Source organism: Antedon mediterranea, chromosome 8 (assembly GCF_964355755.1).
Source record: "Antedon mediterranea chromosome 8, ecAntMedi1.1, whole genome shotgun sequence".
Lineage (NCBI taxonomy): Eukaryota > Metazoa > Echinodermata > Crinoidea > Comatulida > Antedonidae > Antedon > Antedon mediterranea.
In genome coordinates, this window is record NC_092677.1 from 19,883,503 (window position 1) to 19,903,681 (window position 20,179).

A 20,179-nucleotide genomic window follows, 5' to 3' on the forward strand; every position below is an offset into this window, starting at 1 on the left:
AATTATATTATTTCCAAAGCAAATGGTATGTTAGGCCTGGTTAAACGTGTTAGTTTCCATTGTAATTCACATGTAAAACGGTCTCTTTATTTAAGTATTGTTCGTAGTTACCGGACCTTGAATACTGCTCTACTGTCTGGTCTCCCAATTACAAAACTTATATAAGACAACTTGAGGGAGTTCAGCGTAGAGCAACTAAATTTATTTTAAATAATTTTGAAGCTGATTACAAATGCAGACTTCAAACATGCAATTTACTACCATTATGTTATAGGCGTCACTATACTGATATCGTTTTTCTCTTTAAGATTTTCAATTCTAATATAATTAATCCCGACAATTTATTTAATATTCGTAATCCACAACGTGTTACTCGTAGCTCTTCTTCTGTTGGTACTCTTTTTGATATTCGTCACTGCAGAACTGAATCTTCTTTTTATCATATAGCCTATCCCACGTGTTACCAGAATTTGGAATAACTTACCCAGTGAAATCCGCAACTTAAATATTTCTGTTAGTTCTTTTAAAACCAAATTACTTAATTATCTCAATATTTATTTTAAAAATAATTTTGATATTGAAAATGTGTGTAGTTGGTCGCTTTCTTGTCGGTGCTTTTATTGTAGAACGTAATTTATTTATTTTTCTCTGTTCTGGGTTGACCAACTAGCATAGGTGTTTAGCACCTGTTTGGTCTTTCCGTGCCTCCTTTTATAATTGTTTTGTCTTCTTATGTTTATGGCAGAAATTGAATAAATAAAAATAAATAAAAATGTATTAGATACGAGATGTGATACCCTCGAACGACTATGGGTAAAAGTGCAATTTAATAGTTCTACCAATTCAATATATTACATAGCTTTAGTTTATTTCCCATGTGAAGGAACCGATCGCAACTTGACTGATGAGATGTTCGTCTCTTTATTAGCGGAAAATTTAGAGATCTCTCAAAATGACAATGATGCTAAAATAATAATTCTCGGAGATTTCAACGGCAAAATTGGTCACTTGATTAACGATGGAGACGAATCTATAAACTATAATGGTCAAGGACTTATAGATTTTAGTAATGATGGTGATCTGTTTATCCTTAACGGTAGTGAAAAATGTACAGGAGTATTTACGTGGGTAAAAGAATCAACATAAAAGTGTTTTGGATTATGGTCTTGTATCAACAAATATTCAAAACTATATAAATGAATTCATGATAGATGACCAATGTAACTTTCACATAGGTAGCGATCATAACATGATTATAATTGATATGAATGTGGAATCATTTAATAATAATAAGACAATCCCTGAAACATTTAAACAACGATGGGATATAAAGTATAACCACGATTGGACAACGTTCCAAGAGGAACTTAAATCTAAATTCACTAACTGGGACCCAGCCCATTTAGATGCTAATAAAGCGTGGGAATCATGGAAACGCCTTGTAGTGTCTGTTGCCGAAAAGACAATAGGTTATAAAAAACAGTCCAGAAAAAGTAAACAATGGTTTGAATGTGATATTGAACAGTCAATGGAACAAGGCCATATAGATGGCTGCAGTCGCGTGCTTAGTGTTTACCGACCGACCGACCAACCTACCAACTGACCGAAATTACTGAACATGTTTAAAAATGTTGAAATGTTTAAAAACAGTTATATTTTTTAAATTTACACGTGCATAGCCTGTCACTTTTGACGTGCTCGTATAACGTAATTTCGAGTTGAAAAGTAAGTCAAGAAAACAGAAATCGGGCAAAAAGAGTGCGCAATAACATTTAACGTGCAGTGCGCGCGCAAAAATCTGCGCACTCATGGCAATTTTGTAAACGCTTAAAATTGCCTGAAACGTACTTTTATTTCATCGAAAATAAATTTTGAAAATTTTAAGCGCGCGTACGCATGCGTTACATGCGCTACGCACGTAATTGTATTGCCATATGATGATTTATGCCCTGAAATTTATGAGTACCAAATTTTATTTAATTGTGATTCATGGTTGTGAAGATATGATTACAAACGTGATTTCGTTAAATCGTGCGTAGACCGCGTAATTTTTTATTGCGCACCGTGAAAACATAACCACATCGATTCCTGGCCATAAGGAATATACTGTGAAAAATTGACTTAGCTAGATTAAACTGATATCAAGATAAGGTCAGAAAGCGATAAAACGCATAGTGATACCGGACCGACAGACAGACCGACAGACCGACCGACCGACATAGTGAACTATAGAGTCGCTTCCACGCGACTAAAAACGAAGAAAAGCGTGTCGAGCACACCGACTTTATTGTAAGAACAAAACTAATTCTGACTTTAATGAAACTATAAGGGATAATCTCTGGAAAAACGAAACGAATGTAAAACATTAATTAGACAAAAAATGATGCAAATCCGGTGGATAGATGTTCAAAAATAATGGAAAAAGGCGGACCTCAGTCTAGAGACTTCTGGTCAGTTTTAAAAGGAAATAAACGAACGAACAGTGTTACATCTATAATAATTCCGGGAACGGACAATGTAACATCAGACGCACCCATAATTAAGTCCTCGTTAACCAATTACTTTAATACCTTAAAGGCCGGTGCACACCAAACGCGAAGCCGCGAAGCGTCATGCGTCACGCGTCATTCGACGGATCGCTTTGAAAGTTGAATTGTCATGCGTCTATTAGTTTTTCTTGTCGGTTAACGCGTCACGATGTGCTGATTCGTCGCGATTGCTAGGCCTAGGAGATAGTGGGTTGGCCAATACAATGCTACATTTAAAATAATCAGAGAAGATGACTGAAGTATTTCCTATGTAAGTTTAACCAGAGAAGAGTTAAATTAAAATGTAATTTAACTCTTCCCTGGTTACACCAATCACAGTGTTTGGTTTTGGTGGGAAAATGTTATCCTTTTCCAAAGCCTGAAATGTGCATGATTGTATGTATATATCACAACACAAGGACAGAAGAAGATGTATCCAATATCAATACAGTTACAAGAATTAAAGCATTTATTGCATGTTGATTACATGTACATGTGATCTGCTGACTGTATTTATTAGTGGTGTTACAAATATCTTTCAACAGAGGTTATTATAACCATATAAAACATTTCATATAAACACGAACTGGGAATCTTCCTGGGTTTGTCACTTTCAAATATAAACTATAGGCCTATATATTAATGTAAAGTTTTCACGTTCATTTTCTAATTATTATTAAATATTATATTATTCATGACAAAACATACAGTTTTTTTCTCATTTGATTAAATGTAATAAATATCCCAAACTCATATTTACACTGTATATTATCTTATGACTTTTTCACATAAATACACTTATTGAAATAGTGAATCATTGTTTTTAAAGGTATCATTAAATATCAACCAGATTTTCTTTTTTACTACTCCTGAATACTTTCGCAAAATAATATCAAAATAATAAATTTAAAATGTATCATCCCAAAAAAAATGAAAATTGAAGAAATATTATTATTGTTAAAAGTGAATAACTAACCCTAAAGTGTTATACTGTATTACACACAAGGAAAATGTTTTAAATTATATTTTCAGGAAGACAATATATCTTGTCCAAAAAATGACACTAAACTTAAAGATGTATTGTCCCATAGAATCATGAAAAATGAAGATGATTAAAATCAAATTTGAATAGGACATTTTGTAGTTTTAACAAAGTTAATCACTTACATAGAAAAAAACCCAAAAAACTTAAAAACTTTTCACTTATAAAATGAAAAAAATTCCATTAGCTGGCAGCCAATTTGACTATTTTTTTAGTATTGGAGTACTGTATAACAAAACATATACATATATTTCCATGTGTTCTCTATTGCTAAAAAAAGACATTCAGTTCAGCTTTCCTTCTATAACCACTTAATAAATACTAGTTACAGTCCAACACCTCCTTAATCTCTTCCATTTTCTATAAAAAAAAATGAAACAAGTATTACAAAATTGCTATAGTAAGGCATATTGCTCAAATCATTTTTTCTGGCCAATGTATGTCACCAACTGACATACACATTTGAAAAAAGTCTATACAAACCTGTGTCAGCCTCATAATTGCCAGTCCACGTTTTTGAGGAGCAATTGCTCTTAATTCCATGGCAATATACTGACCGCTTAAACTACTAGCTTGGTCATTGGTGGAGTTTGTAACGCCAGTAATAGCCTGAAGGATCCAATTTATCAATGTTCATCTAATTGACCTAAAAGAAACAAAAACAACAGTATTTATGTAACTATTAATATTACTACTAGGCCTATCCTAGCCTTACAACACTAAATCAACTAAATATTAGGCCTATAAATATTAATTAATATTAATAATAAGTAGCTAGGCCTAGCCTAGTACTGTATTCATTTATTTGTAGGCTTATCCTAGGCTAGGCCTGGCCTAGCACATAGTAGACTAGTAGGGATTAGTAAGTATTATGTAGGCCTATAAGTACTACTTGGCATGGCCTAGCCTACTCTAGGGTATATGTAGCCTAGGCTAGGTAGGCCTAGCTAGGCCCTAGTATGGCCTAAACCTAGGTAGGCTAGAAATAGAAGGCTTGCCAACTCACTTTACAAATTGATCTCTGACGCGTTTTAGGCCTAGTTTTTCTGGCATTCTTCTACACAGATGTTTGTCTGAAATTATTGTCTTCATGCATTAATCCTTATGTTTCTGTCTGTGTATGACTTTTACTTCCCTTATCGTAAAGACAAGAAGAAGGGTAATGACAAATTATTTCCATAAAGACCTCGCTCGTCAGCCACCATTTTTTTGCCGTCGGTGTCGTCGATGAGAGATATTCCTGGCTTCTGATTGGTTGACGAACGCGAACCGCGCTCGCGACGCCTCAAAAAGTTGACCAAGGTTCAACTTTTGAAAATTCGCGTGCGAAGCCTTCGCTGCTGTCGTTTTCAACGCGTTGAAGTTGAAATTCGATCGACTATCGTACACTGTTCGCTTGTATGTTGGCATTATCATCGACAACTCTCTCTCATGGAAACCCCATAGGCCTATCCAAGAAATTGAGAACAAAGTGTCTAAGAACCTTGGGATCATTTCTAGGCTTTCTTCCTTCCTCCCAACTATATTCTCAGGACCCTTTTTATTGCACACTCATCCTTCCTTATTTGAGCTATGGTAACATTGTCTGGGCCAACACTTACCCTTCAAACATCATTAAACTCTCTATCCTACAAAAAAAAGCTATCAGGACTATATCTGGCGCTCATCCACTGTCACATTCCTCCCACTTATTCTCCAAACTCAATCTTCTCAAACTCTCGGACATTAACCTATCCCAGCAAGGTGTCTTTGTTTTTTTGGCCACTCACTCACTTCTCCCTTGCCATCTTAACGACCTTTTCGCTCCTAATAATACCGTTCATAAATATTATACTAGAACAAGAAATAACATATATATCCCTAACCATAACACCAATTATTTTCAACATAGCATTAGATATTCTGGACCTCTATTGTTTAACAATTTACCCCCCTCAATTTCCTGTGCTGCTAACCGCTATTCATTCAATAATAACATAAAAAATTACCTTTTGTCTCATTACTGATCGATCTGTTTGATATGGTCGTTGTTTCCATGTTCCGTGACTTGCTATCTTTATTATTCAATTGTCATCATATTCGCTATATGCCATGCAGCTGTACTTTTTTCTGTTCTTTTTTTATTTTTTATTCCAACTTTTATCTACTGGTTTTATATATATTTTGTATTTCTTTATTGTTTAATTAATTTATTTTCTTTATTTATATATTTTTTTTCTTCTCTTAATTTAAATATTTTGTAAAGGCAATCCCGTCACAAGATTGTAATCTTTTTGGGATTTGCCTTCGTCCATTTTCTTGTTTTATCACTTGCCATTTTGTTTTTGTTACTTTTGTCTTTTGGACGTGAATAAATGTTCCTTGAATTGAATTGAATTGAATTGAATGTTCACACTGGAAGCGTCCGTCGCCTGCCGCGTGCGTCACTTTTTAACGCGAAATTCGCTGCTTCGCGTTTGGTGTGCACCGGCCTTTAGGTAAGAAAAATTTAGATGTAGAGAATGATCTATTTTAATGACAATTTAGCTGAAAGCTACAACACGAATGTTCAAACCGCTACTCTGGATAAACTCGAATTCTCATGTGAAGATGTAACATACGCAGTCTCCCAATGTAAAAACAACAAATTTCTAACCAATTGATAAAAAAACGGCGGTAACACAATGGTTGCAACATTGTATAAACTGTTTAAAAGGCTCAACGGCACAATAGTTCCTATATTTAAAAGAGGCGACCGGCGAAATTTAGATAACTAGAGGAATTACCTTAAACTCATGCATTGCTAAGAAATATAGTCGAATAATTTCTCGAAGAATATCAGAATTCCTTGAAGAGTATGATTTATTAACCGAAGCACAAGGGGGCTTCCGTAGAGATAGACGATGTGAAGACCATATCTTCACCCTTAAAAGCTTGATAGCTACTCGACAAGCCGAGGGTAAAAAGACATTTTTGGCTTTTCTCGATTTCCGAAAAGCATTCGATACAGTCTGGAGAGAAGGACTAATAAAAGCATTACATCGAATCGGTATAAAAGGTAACCTAATTAATATCGTACAAAATGTATATGAGAATGTTAAATGTAAGGTCCAATTTGCTAATTTAGAGACGGAGTTACCATTTTGATATCGATGAAGGTGTTAAACAGGGATGCTCGTTATCGCCAACACTCTTCAATCAATGAATTACGTATAATGCTTAACAACTCAGAAATAGGTGTTAACATCTTTAACACTAAAATGAATTGTTTATTATGGGCCGACGACGTCGTGCTAATAGGAGAAAACGAGAAGGAACTTAAAATGCTCCTACTAACTACTACAGAATTCGCTAAACAAAAACAATGGAAAATGTCATTTAATTATGATAAATCAAATGTCCTTATCACAGGACAAAGGACCAACTTATATAGAAAATGGAGGTTAGGAAACAATTCTATAACAGAAACTGATAAATACAAATACTTGGGAGTATATATTTCTCGCACGTTGTCGGACAATCTTTACATAGACGAAGTTATCAAGAAGGGTAATCGCATCATTGCGTATATTAAATCCATTATAAATGAATAAGACGATTTTAACAGAAATTATTACGGGGACCTATTATGGAAATCTATCGGAATCCCTACCATTAATTACGCATGCTCGGTTTGGTACCGTAACGGAAAAACAACAATGGCAAAATTTGAAAACCTTCAGTTTTTAATGGCGAGAACCATTCTTAAAGCTCCGCGTAACGTTGCAAAAGAGGCTCTATACGGTGACTTGGGCTGGCAATCACTAGAATCGCTTAAAAAACTACTCTCGGATTAAATATTTTAACCGCCTAAAAAAACATGGAGAAGGACAGATGGTTTTAACGCCATAAACATTCTTGAAGATAAATTAAAATGGGGATGGTTAAATCAAGTTAAAGAAGCCTTACATAAATGTAACATGGGTGATATGTTCACCAAAGAATCACCCGGTAATGGTTAACCCAATTTAAATGCAATTACATTTGTTATTAGACAATTTATATAATGAAAACGTTGTTCTTGGGGAAATTTTTGACTTGGCTTGTAAAAAGTACCTACAACGTGCCTGGGATACCAGGTTAGATAAGAGATTACCAACATTACCCCAATAATTAGCCTGTTTGGCTTTTACATTAATAGACTAGTTAGTAGTTGTATCAATAACTAATTAAGCAAATAAAATCATTTATTTGCTTATCTAACTTCAAATACATAATTATAAACATATATTTGTGTTTATCTCGATTTATGTAAAAATAATCATGATTATGTATTATTATACATAATACATAATAATAATAATAATAACACTAATAATAATAATAATAATAATAATAATAATAATAATACATAATATTCTGTTGACCTATTGTATCTTCATACTGTTAATCAATTGTTTTTTAGTTTTATTTTCTATGTATAAGTATTTTTTTTTTGTCAGACATTTTTGCTTATTTGGTTTATACATTGATAGACCAGTTAGATATACCAATAACTAATCACTAAACAAATAAAATCATGTATTTGTTGTTTGCTGTATCTATAATTTCAAGTACATATAAACATATATTTGTGCTTATTTCGATTTACGTAGTAATTTTATCATGATTATGTATTATTTATACTGTTCACATATTGTACATTTATTCTGTTATCCAATTGTTTTTTGTTTGTTTTTTTATAGTTTTTATTTACTATGTATAATATTTTATTTTTTTCTGTCAGACATTTTGTAAGTAGGCCCTAATGTGTATTTACTACTGACCTATTGCATCGATATATTGATTTGCTCGTTATACAATTGTTTTTAAGTATCTATTCAAGTGTGCAATTACTACTGTACATTTTTTTTTTTTCAATGTAAGTAAATTATGTAAGTTTTATCATCATTTACCTTTTATATGTTGTTGTTTATATTTGTATGGACGCACCACCGAAAAGTGTGTGCCACTGATTCTAAAATGAGTACCAATACATACTGAAATAAATACTGTATTACATAATTTGTGTTTTAATCAGGTTTTAATGGAGTAATGTACTTTTTGAAAATCATTGAAAAAATAGTTCCTTGTTTTGAAAGTTTCTAAAAAGTTTTGAAAATGTTAATTGAATATGATTTTAAAATTAGTTACCATGAGAGCCACAACCTAAGTGGATACAGCTCATTTTTTAGGATAATATAATAATAAATGTATAAAAGTGATATAGTAGTGAGGCCTATCTTATGCAAAAGACAATTAGTGTTATGGGCTACTTATGATCATTTGCATTTATTGGCAAGTATATACAGTATGTCTATTGTTATTAGTCGCGTGGAAGCGACTCTATAGTTCACTATGTCGGTCGGTCGGTCTGTCTGTCTGTCTGTCTGTCTGTCTGTCGGTCTGTCTGTCGGTCTGTCTGTCGGTCTGTCTGTCTGTCTGTCGGTCCGGTATCACTATGCGTTTTATCGCTTTAAGACCTTATCTTGATATCAGTTTAATCTAGCTAGGTCAATTTTTCACAGTATATTGCTTATGGCCAGGAATCAATGTGGTTATGTTTTCACGGTGCGCAATAAAAAATTACGCGGTCTACGCACGATTTAACGAAATCACGTTTGTAATCATATCTTCACAACCATGAATCACAATTAAATAAAATTTGGTACTCATAAATTTCAGGGCATAAATCATCATAATGGCAATACAATTACGTGCGTAGCGCATGTAACGCACGCGTACGCGCGCTTAACATTTTCAAAATTCATTTTCGAAGAAATAAGAGTACATTTCAGGCAATTTTAAGCGTTTACAAAATTGCCATGAGTGCGCATATTTTTGCGCGCGCACTGCGCGTTAAATGTTATTGCGCACTCTTTTTGCCCGATTTCTGTTTTCTTGACTTACTTTTCAACTCGAAATTACGTTATACGAGCACGTCGAAAGTGACAGGCTACGCACGTGTAAATTTTAAAAAAATAAATGTTTTTAAACATTTCAACATTTTTAAACATGTTCAGTAATTTCGGTCAGTATAGTTCACTATGTCGGTCGGTCGGTCTCTCTGTCTGTCTGTCTGTCGGTCTGTCTGTCGGTCTGTCTGTCGGTCCGGTATCACTATGCATTGTAGCACGCGACTTAATGGCTGTTGGCCTTGTTTAATATAGGCTTAGTCCAGGAGCTTATGTCGAAAAATGGGCACTTGTAGACTTTTGATTTTAATTGTCGGCACCAACGTTTTTCTGACTCAGAATTTTCCGCTGAACAAGTGCCATTTTTTCGAACATGGCAAGTGGCCACCATTTTGATTTTCAATATGGCGGACTAACTTTAACAAAAATGATCGTGAGTGGTATCATTGGAAAGGGAATTAAATACTGATCATTTATTTCCATTACACCCATACCCTAAAATGCATAGCAACAGAGATAATTGCAATTACATATGTCATGTGATAAAAAAAAAGGCTGACAGAAATGCGACTTTGTAAACTCGACTATAATTTATAGATTCAAGCTGGTTAACCCAAAAAATGTCTGGGAAAAGAGTCTATGAGGTCTCACGGTTGAACAATTTTGGATTCTCGCCCTTTGATTGGTTTGAAGTTTATCACCGCCCATTTTTGGAGATCATCAAAAAGTATGATGCTTTTTGATTGGAGTTTCCGTGACAACCTGGGGTAATTGACAATTAGATTGGTTTCGGAAGTGAAATGCAAGTGTAGCTTGTCAACAATAACAAACAACGATGTCTAGAACAGAATTGATGAACTTTCAAAAATTGTCTTCGTTTTTCGGTAGGTTGATGCAATATTTTAAATCAAAGACACAAATAATATGAAAGTATGTTTGAAGTACCTATTTTTGAAATATTAAAATGATTGGTTGAGAATTGATGAACGGAAAAAGAAATTAGTAGGCACATGTTTTTCGATTTTCAATCAAGCCATATAGGCTAGTCCATTTAGTTACATTGTTTCAGGCTGAGGCTTACTTGGGACTGCCTGCAGACGACCTGTCAGTATAATTTTGGCTTAAGGGAGGTTAAATCTTATATATATTAAATTTTAACCAACATTGATTATAATTATGAATAATATATTTGCTATTCATAACGATCCGAATTAATAATATTAATAAATAGGTACTTTATTATATTTAAGTGTTTTAAAACATATTAGTTTGAAATGCTTAACATCCCTATTATGGTAAATGGAATCGTCCGTACCGTGAAAGTTAAATACATTATGGACAGGTTCACTTATTTTCAAGGGATAATCTGTGGTTATTGAGGATTATGTTTTTTAACAAAGTATGAAAGGAATCATATTTTGTAGGTTTTTAGTTTTAATTGATTAAACTGTTTTACTGCTATAAAAATCTATGTTTGCATTTTCTTCAGTTAACATTTATTTAAAAAAATTAATACAGATTATTTTTAAAAGTGAATTTATTTTAATTAATTAAATTATTATTTATCAACAGGTATTTAATCTCTGCAGTCATGGAAGAAAATATGAAAGAAAATTATCAGAATCAAATTTTTCAATGAACACATGATGTAATTTCGACAGTTTGAAAAAGAAATTTTATCGTGCAAATAATTTTTACGATTCAACAAAGATGCCTTATACAAAGTTTTATGGTGAACGGGCATTCGTGTCTGCAGGTCCAAGTATATGGAATCGCTTGCCTAAAAGGCTTCGTGCAATCACAAACATTACCTCGTTTAAAAAGACTTTAAAACTTATTTATTTAATATGTCATAGTTATCACAGTATTAACTCATTTAAGATATTTTGAGATGGCGCAGCATTATGTGTTTTTAAGACTGTTCTCAGTTGTATATACTTTTGTCTTTTTTATTGTGTAATTTTTAAATTGGTGGTATTGATTGTTTTAGATTAAGCTGATGTTTATGTTATTTTCATGTACAGCGCTTAGAGTTTGTTTCTGTCAGTTTGAAGCGCTTTATAAATTTAATTTATTATTATTATTATTTATTTACAGTATTACATATTTCTATGTGTAAAAAAACATATTTTTAATAAACATTTTGATTGAAAATTGTGTATTTATATTATACAATTAACTGGTGAAAAAATGGGCATGATGTGATTTATAATTTAATAACTATGTTAGATTTTGTGTATTTTTGCGATTAACCAATACATTTTTATTTTGTTACACGTTTCCATGGTAACAAAAACATATTTTCCATAAATTATTAAAAATTGTGTATTTATAGTATACAATTAACTAGTGAAATAATGGGCATTTAATTCATAATTAAAGAACTATCCTTGATTTGTATGTATTTTTGCGATTAAAGGACATCTTTTTAACAATTATAAATATATCTGAAGGAATGTCGATCGGCGTTTTTTGTAAGAAATATTTCTTGTTTATACTTAGTACAGCTGTACATATGGTTTCTAAATTCCATCACACCATTTTCTAGAAATTGTAAATTTTGTCTATAAATAATATAGCTAACACCTTATTTCAAGTTTAAAATAAGTGAGTTTATTACTGTAACAATGTGTTAAAGCCCTACGACCTACGTTTTTTCGACCTAATTTATAAGGTCACAAACTACATTTTATGTAAAAATAAATACTATATGATCCTATTTCAAAAACCTTTTCGTCTTTAAACTGTTAAAAATGTAGCAGTTTCTTATTCAATTCAAGGCAACATTTATTTTCTGCTTTCATACAAAATTGATTTCAATGAACAATATATAAATAAACAAAATTTAGAAAGAAGAAGGTACAGGCCCAGAAAGATGAAAAACGCATCTTGTGGAGGGCGTACCTATCACTGACACAGACAATAAAAAAAATTGACCGAAGAATAGTTAATATTTGGAAATAAGGTGAATTTTAAGTTTAAATAAAAATGATTTCAAGTCAAGTCAAGTATCATTTATTGTCATTTGTTTTAAGAAAAAAAAACCATAGAAATTCTGTTTGCTCTGTTGGCGAAGCACAATATCCAACGGACACAACACGAACTCAAAAACAAAAACATTACAAAAAGTAAAAGTAAAGTGTCTACATGATGTTTAAGGCTCTAATAGCTCCTGGAAAGAAACAGAGCTTAAGATGGAGAGTGGCAGATCGTTCCCAAAAGTGGGTCCGGAATACCTAATGTGTTGAAAGTGGTTGGTTTTATGGGTTGGAATATGTAATTTTGAACTAATACGGGTATGATGATAATGAATTAAAGAATTAGGAGTGAACATGGAGCAAAGATGTTGGGGAAGGTTCGAATTAATAGAAGAAAAGATGAAAGAGCCTTGTTGGGTTAGATTGATATCAAAGACTTTGAGAAAATGAAGTTTAGAAAAAAGATGAATGAGACAGGGGTGGGGCGCCAGATATAATCCTGATAACCTTTTTTTGAAGAGATTGAAGTTTTTTAATATTGGAAGGATAAGAGTTGCACCAGACAATATTGCAATAGTTAAGATAAGGCATGATAAGTGAGCAGTAAAGAATACGAAGAATGTTAGTGGGTAAAAAAAAAGAAAGTCTAATGATGATGCCCAGACTTTTGTAAATTTTATTCTCAACAAAATTGATGTAATTTTTCATGAAAGATGAACTCCTAAAAATGTTAGCTGATTGGACTGAGGGAATATAATGATTGTTAATAGATTTGTTATCAATGTTTTTAATTTTCTGAGGGGTCCCAAACAGGATGAAGTTACATTTTTTGTGGTTAAGAGAAAGTTTGTTAGCTGAAAAGTATTGAGACATGAAGAGCAGATTGGTATTAACAGTATTAAATAAAGTTTGAATATCAGGGTCAGAGTAATAAACAAGTTGATTCTAATAGGCCTAATTGAATCGACCCGCTATAAATCCTACAAGGCATCGCGGGCGGATTGATATTTTCATGTTGATATGCACGACCAGTTTCGGTTGGCGATCGTGAAAACAAATAAGAGAACCATAACTTTTCGGCGAAAATACCAGGTCTTCCCCAATTTGTATTAACGGATTCTGCCAAAAAAGGAAAGACAATTATTTCAGCAATGAGACAACGTCAGGCTAAGCATATAGCAAGCGTACGATGTTCGTACGTTAACGTTATCTTTTTATCATAATTAACATTACAACGTACATTTAAGACAAGAAACGACATGGTTTAATGTTTTTATAGTTATATATATACATTACTTTTACAAAACGACAACAATTGCAGGTCTTGGGGCTTTAACTAAAAATGAATGTTTTTTCATATTTCATATTTTCGTAAATATACAAAATGACTATAAGATGTATTGTATAAATGAATGGTAAAATGTCTGGTATAGAGTATTCGTCCTGGCTAATGGTTTTAGCTTCTCATTTAACCTTTGTGCGAATTTAAAATTGTATGTGCCAGTGGCTGAGAGTATTGGCCTATAGATAGATTTTCTTTGTGCGTCTTGGGAAGACCATAAAGATGGGCCAACCTCGAGCCTTGCGGTCTTTGGTAGTATATTACGAACAATATTAGATAGCTGCTTCTCCTTTTCTAAGAGAGGATGGAAACGCTTAATTGGTCTACCTCTAGACTAAGGTTGTGTCTTAATTACGGGTATAAACTTAGATGTGTTGTTTATAGATAATTGTCTAAGAAGTTGGTCATAATGATGTTTATCCATGATAACGACTCCGGAACCTTTGTCAGGTTTACTTTGAAAAGGCTTACTGGCGTGTCGAGAAGAAACTCAATAACGAGGATATGGAGGAGCTCACATCAGCAACTTTAAAGTCGATTGCTCTAAACTACATCGAACGCAAGGACCCATCTCCACCTAGATCCCTGAAAAGAGCATTGGGACAATTGAAGAAAAGGGATGACATTGTCATTACTAAACCTGAACCTAAAGGGCCTGTTCTAACACGGTTACTAAACAACTTAGTGCGAAGATTGAAAATGATATTTTACCGGTATTTACTAGTCGTAAGATAGGTGACACCTTAAAACCAAAAGAAATGAAACCCAGAATCATTAATTCACAATGCGTTGGGTACAAATTTCAATGTGGTTTGTGTGATACAAACTATGTCGGTTACACTATCACCATTATTGTTTTCAATATTCATTAACGAACTGTATAAAATGATTAAGAACTTGGGTGTAAATATATTTAACACAAAAAATAGGTAGCCTCTTTTGGGCAGATGTATGGTTTTAATTGCAGAGAATGAACGAGATTTGAATTCACTATTAGAAACGGCAGCTGAATTCTCACAAAAATGGAAACTTTCGTTTAATTATGAAAAATCAAATGTTTTAATCACAGGCCAAAGAATCAATTTACACAGAAAATGGCGACTAGGTGAAAATTATATATTGGAAACAGAGACATATAAATACCTTGGTGTACATTAGATCTTGATCATTGTCTGATATATATCATATAAATGAAGTAATTAAGAAAATTAACCGTATAATTGCTTACATCAAATCCATAATATCGGATCAAGTAGACTTTAACAGAGCCTACTATGGCGATTTGCTTTGGAAAGTAATCGGACTACCTACCATAAACTATGCTAGCTCTGTTTGGCTCTGTAATGGGAAAACCTCACAAGACAAAATTGAGAATCAAATGGCTAGAATAATACTAAAAGCCCTGAGAAATGTTGCCAAAGAAGCATTGTATGGTGATTTGGGATGGCAAAGTATTATTTCCCTACAAAATGATTACAGAGTTCAATATTTTAACAGATTAAAGAATATGGAAGATTGTAGGTGGTCTCGATTACTTTTCAAGGCAATTTTATCTGTTCAAGAAAGTATGACATGGCATTGGTTATCCAATGTAAAAGATATTTTAAATAAAACAAATTTTATAGACAAATTTAATCAAGAACCATCTACTAACTGGATAAAGCCATTTAGGAAAAATAATAAACAAGTTGATTATAACGAGTGGTTTTCAAATGCCCAATGCAAAACAACGTTAACGAATATACTATGTATAAAGGAACTCCAAATCTTGAACAATATTTGTTACATAAAACTAATTTAAGAGTATCAATTTAAAATTTAAAGCAAGATCAAACTCTCTAGATCTTGAGGGTCGTAGACAATTCTGGTCAAATCATAACACAGGATTATGTAAGATGTGTAGTACTAACAAAAAAGAAACTTTTTTTAATTTAAATGTCCTTCATTAAACTCTTTTAGAAATGATGTATACTTGGATCTTAAGAACAACCTCATAGGCAATAATTTAAGTATGTACTGGGATAATTTTAATTGCTGATCTCAAAAATTTAAACACCACTTTTTGCCAGACAATTTATTCACTGAAAATGAAACATTAGGAGAAATCTTTGATTTTTATTGTAAAAAATATGAAAGCATGGGTTACTAGATCTACAATTTTATCAGCATTACCTCTCTCAACTAATTGATTAATGTAGTAAACAAGCTACAGACATCTCTATGAGGATGTATCTGTAAGTTTTATTTATTAGGCCTATCCTGTATTTTTGTTGTTTTATTTTTGTAGTTATATATACAGTATTGTACAATTTACGTATTATGTATTTTCATACAGATCTAATTAATTAAAAAATTAATTAATTAATTAATTAGTTTACATTTTGTTTTGATGTTATGTATTAGTATTTAGAACTGGCTTATGTTTTTTGTAATTTTGTCTGTAAATTGGATGCACCATTAACTGATATATGTGTGCCACCGATATAAAGGTGATTCCTATGAATACATACATAAAAAAATAAAATACACTCGCGGTTGACCATTAGCGTTTGATAGGTGGAGCAACCAAATATTGACATCGAAAAAACGGAGCAACATGTGTTGACTCCAGTCGTGTTTAAACATTTTAATGAGGTAGGCAGTGCAACCAGATGTTGACACCGAAAAACCTATAGAAACAATCTACATTATTCTTCCCGGAGCAACATGTGTTGACTCCAGAACGCGTTTGAGAATTGAGTTTTATAAAAGGTGCAATTATGTTGACACTAAAAATATAGAAACAACCTACGTTAGTCTACCTGGAGTGTAGACTCAGATTGAACATAATATGTTCAATCGGAGTATACACTCCAGGTAGACTGATGATTATAATTGGCGGTGCAATCTACGCTGTCACCGAAAGAAAACACAAATAAAATAAGTAAAACGATAAACTGTAAAAATAAGTATCAAACTTTGTTTAAGCTTGACGCTTAAGACCCAGTCATGCTTAGGAGCATACCAACCAGCCAGTACCCATGTTTACAACGCTGTATTTGTTATGTGGATCGGTCTGATGTTCGGCTTGAAAGCGCTACTCGACCATTTTCCAAAAGTCATATGTCTTGGTGAGATTGTCAAAGTTGGTGAAGGTCGGTAGCACGACCGATTCTGAAAGGATGAGTGTTAAACTGTGTATGTTCTAGACTAGCATGGTGAGCTAATTGTTTAAGCGTCGAGGAAAACATTTTCCTATTCACAGGTGTTCCATTTTCAAGCAAGAAGAACAGGTCTGCCCTCAGTGGTCGCATCTTGACGTAGCGTTGCAATGCTTTCACTGGGTATATTGGGCTTCCGGGTTGTTGGTGCAAGACGAAAGGAGGTGAGGAACGCTTAGAGTGTTTGAAATCAGTTAGCATTATATTAGTGTGTGTTCTGCGGCCTTGTAGACTACTGCTTAGCTGGCTCTGAGGCATGAAAAGTAACAGATTATGAACAAGGCTCTGTAGAGAATGGATTCGTATTTGGATTTCATGCTGCCTCACTTGTCCAATTAGCGTTGCAAGGATATCGGAGGTGATCGGCAGATCGGTTTGGATAGAGAGTTCGTTTTTTGTTTTCGCTACTCCTCTGCATAAAATGCCGACTGCTGAATTTGTGTTAGGATCTTCCATAAATGATACCCTGTGCACGAATGACACTGCGCTAAGGTAGTTTCGAATCGTGGAGATAGCCAGTGCATTTTTAGTCAGCTTATAACGCAGGTGGCAAATTGTAGCTTTTCAATAAGAGATTGGAGGGCTCTCAATGTAGTTGAGTGAAGTGTGTGAGGAAGTTTTGAACTTCAAAGGGAGTAACGTAATTTTATTTTCTCAGATGGAAGCCTGTCTTACATTTTCTGTAAATCAAGTTCAATACCAAGGAAAGAAATGGTGGTGGTGGGTGAAATTGTTTTATGCGGTGCTAGAGGTATGCCAACGCGGTCAGCAAGCGCCTTGGATATCTTCAAGGAGTTCGCACACAGTTGGTGTGTGTCTTCAATGACGAGGATGTCGTCTAATATTTTCACGTTATTGGGTTGTTGTAACTTTTTTGTAAGGATATATTTCACTCCGTCAGAAAACTTATTGAATATTTGACACGAAGATACGCCGGCTTGGGGAAGCGTTTTATCGTATAGTAATACTGGACTTACCACGTGAAACCTGTGAGGTGGTATTGAGTGGGATGTAAATGTATTAGTCTGTATGTGTCACTGGTGTCCGTCTTAGCCATGAATGCCGGGTGATTGTATTTGTCTATTATGTCAATTGCGTTGGCAATTGTTTCGTAATGAACTGTTATGCAAAACCCAGGGATGTTTTAATTGACAGCGTTTGAATCGTAGGGATAGGAGAGGTTGTGGAGGATACGACATTTTTCAGGTACGGAATTTCCGGAAGGTTGTTGATGATAGCTTGGGAGTTAGTTGCTGTAAAAGCCATGAGCGAAACATTGGGTTAAGTAAGCGTGGTGTTTGTAACCAGATAGGAGTGCGCTTATTCCAGTGGGAATTATTGGGATCCCGAGCACTGAAAAACGAGTGGTGATACTGACAGTTTGTCTGGACACATCTAGTGGTCTGTTATGGTAGGAGATACAGAAGCCGAGTGGACGCTTCACGGTTGGATGGGTTAGAGGTTTATGGTGAGCTCGTTGCGTCTAGTTTATGGAGGAGGTCGGCTCGAACCGATGACCAAGAGCAAAGTGTGTACTCCCTAGCCATTCCAAATTGTCAGTCGTAAAAGTACCATTAATTTATGTGACTGCGCATGAGGTCTTTAATATACTTAAAATAAGTAAAGATGTCCTGCGTGTATTTACTTAAATAAAATTGTGGCAAAGTCGTGAAAGGCCTAGTGCCAGTTGTGTTCGTTTAAGATGCAGCATTTGGGCTTAGGCACAAGTTCAAAGGTACCAGTGAACGTTAGCGTCAAAGCTTCCGCTGCGCTGTTGAAGTCGAGCAGATTGTGCAGCTCGATGAATTTGTGGGAGATTATTTTCTCTTTAAGTTTTTGACAAGGTTTGAGGAAGAGAGCTGCCGGTAGGTTCGTCGTGATTGTTCGGCTTACCGACATTAATCTCAGCCACAGAAGTTACCAGGGTTTCGACGATATGCCTCATGTCCTTTAATTCTTTATTTATGTCAAGTTCAGGTACTGGCACGGTTCTTTTTTGGTGCCGTATTTTTTACCTCTTGTTAGTTCTTTTCCGTCCTGACATGGTGTATCTGTAAGAAAATCTAGTGTGCAATTAAGACGGAAAGAAAAATGTGTGTGGACAGATATCATCAAGTTGCAGGAGAAAAGGGCCCTGCAACCATGTTAATGGAGTGAATAAAAGATTGGAAACAATGAGTCAGCATTGGGGTAGTGATTGAACCAGCATGAGTCATTTAATGAAATGCTGTACTTAGAGGAGGGTGATAAGACACCGCCGTATGGGGTGATAGTAGGGGGACCAGCATGAGTCATATAATGAATGCTGTACTTAAGAGGATGAATGATAAAACACCGCCGTATGTCGGCGTATGAACCAGCATAAGTAATTTATGTGGTGGTAGTATGGGAACCAGCATAAGTCATATAATGAATGCTGTACTTGGGGAACCAGCATGAGTCATAAGATGAATGCTGTACTAACTATAAACCATTCAGATGTGTGCAAAATATTTGCCAGTTTAGCGTAGCATCAAGAAAGAAAAACAACAAGTTATTACTTATTTCTTTTGAATGTAAAACAATGGGAAAATAATGTCGATTAAGCATAAATGGTGTCAACAGTGTATTGCCTGGCATTTTGTTTTGTTTATTCTGTTTAATTATGTATTTATTTTCCTCTAAAATCTGGTTCCGGATTGTCCACAGTGACTGCAGTAGTAACAGATAATAATATTGTTATTTAATGGCATAAGTTGGCATAAGAGGCTCCGTGCATTAAAGCAGACCTTACTTTTTAACTAGGTCATTCGATCCGAGGTCGATTATCAAAATATTTGGCTTGAATGTTGCCACTTGATTTACAAAATTAGTTAGGTCGTTTATCTTTAGGCCGGGTACCCCCCAAAGAACAGTATTATCATAGTGATGGCTGATTCGGAAGTCAGACAAAGGTCGATGTGAACCAAGTATGGAGTCGGACGAATTACCCAAGCCGTGATGGAAAGCGAGGCTTTCGCTCAAACCGGAAACGAATGAGTTGAGCCTAGGACACAACCAGACAACATAATTACAGTAAAGTACGAAAAATCGAACAAAATAGGGGTAAGATAAGGTGTTAGATAAATTCCAGTCAAAGTATATTGTGTGAGTACACACAGCCTATAAGTGTATGAGGATAAAATGAACTGGTAAATG

The 20,179-nt window shown here is 34.2% G+C and overlaps 1 protein-coding gene and 1 long non-coding RNA gene across 2 annotated transcripts in view; both read right to left on the bottom strand.

The window, feature by feature from the left end:
* Positions 1 to 20,179, bottom strand: part of LOC140057082 (enoyl-CoA delta isomerase 2-like) — a 442,575-nt gene that overhangs the window by 321,487 nt on the left and 100,909 nt on the right. The gene's annotated exons all lie outside the window — the stretch shown is intronic.
* On the bottom strand, positions 3,023 to 4,839 carry LOC140057183 (uncharacterized). Its single transcript, XR_011846881.1, has 3 exons — positions 4,577 to 4,839; positions 4,054 to 4,216; positions 3,023 to 3,930 (listed from the first exon to the last, which is right to left on the bottom strand). It is a non-coding gene; the product is annotated as an uncharacterized lncRNA (long non-coding RNA).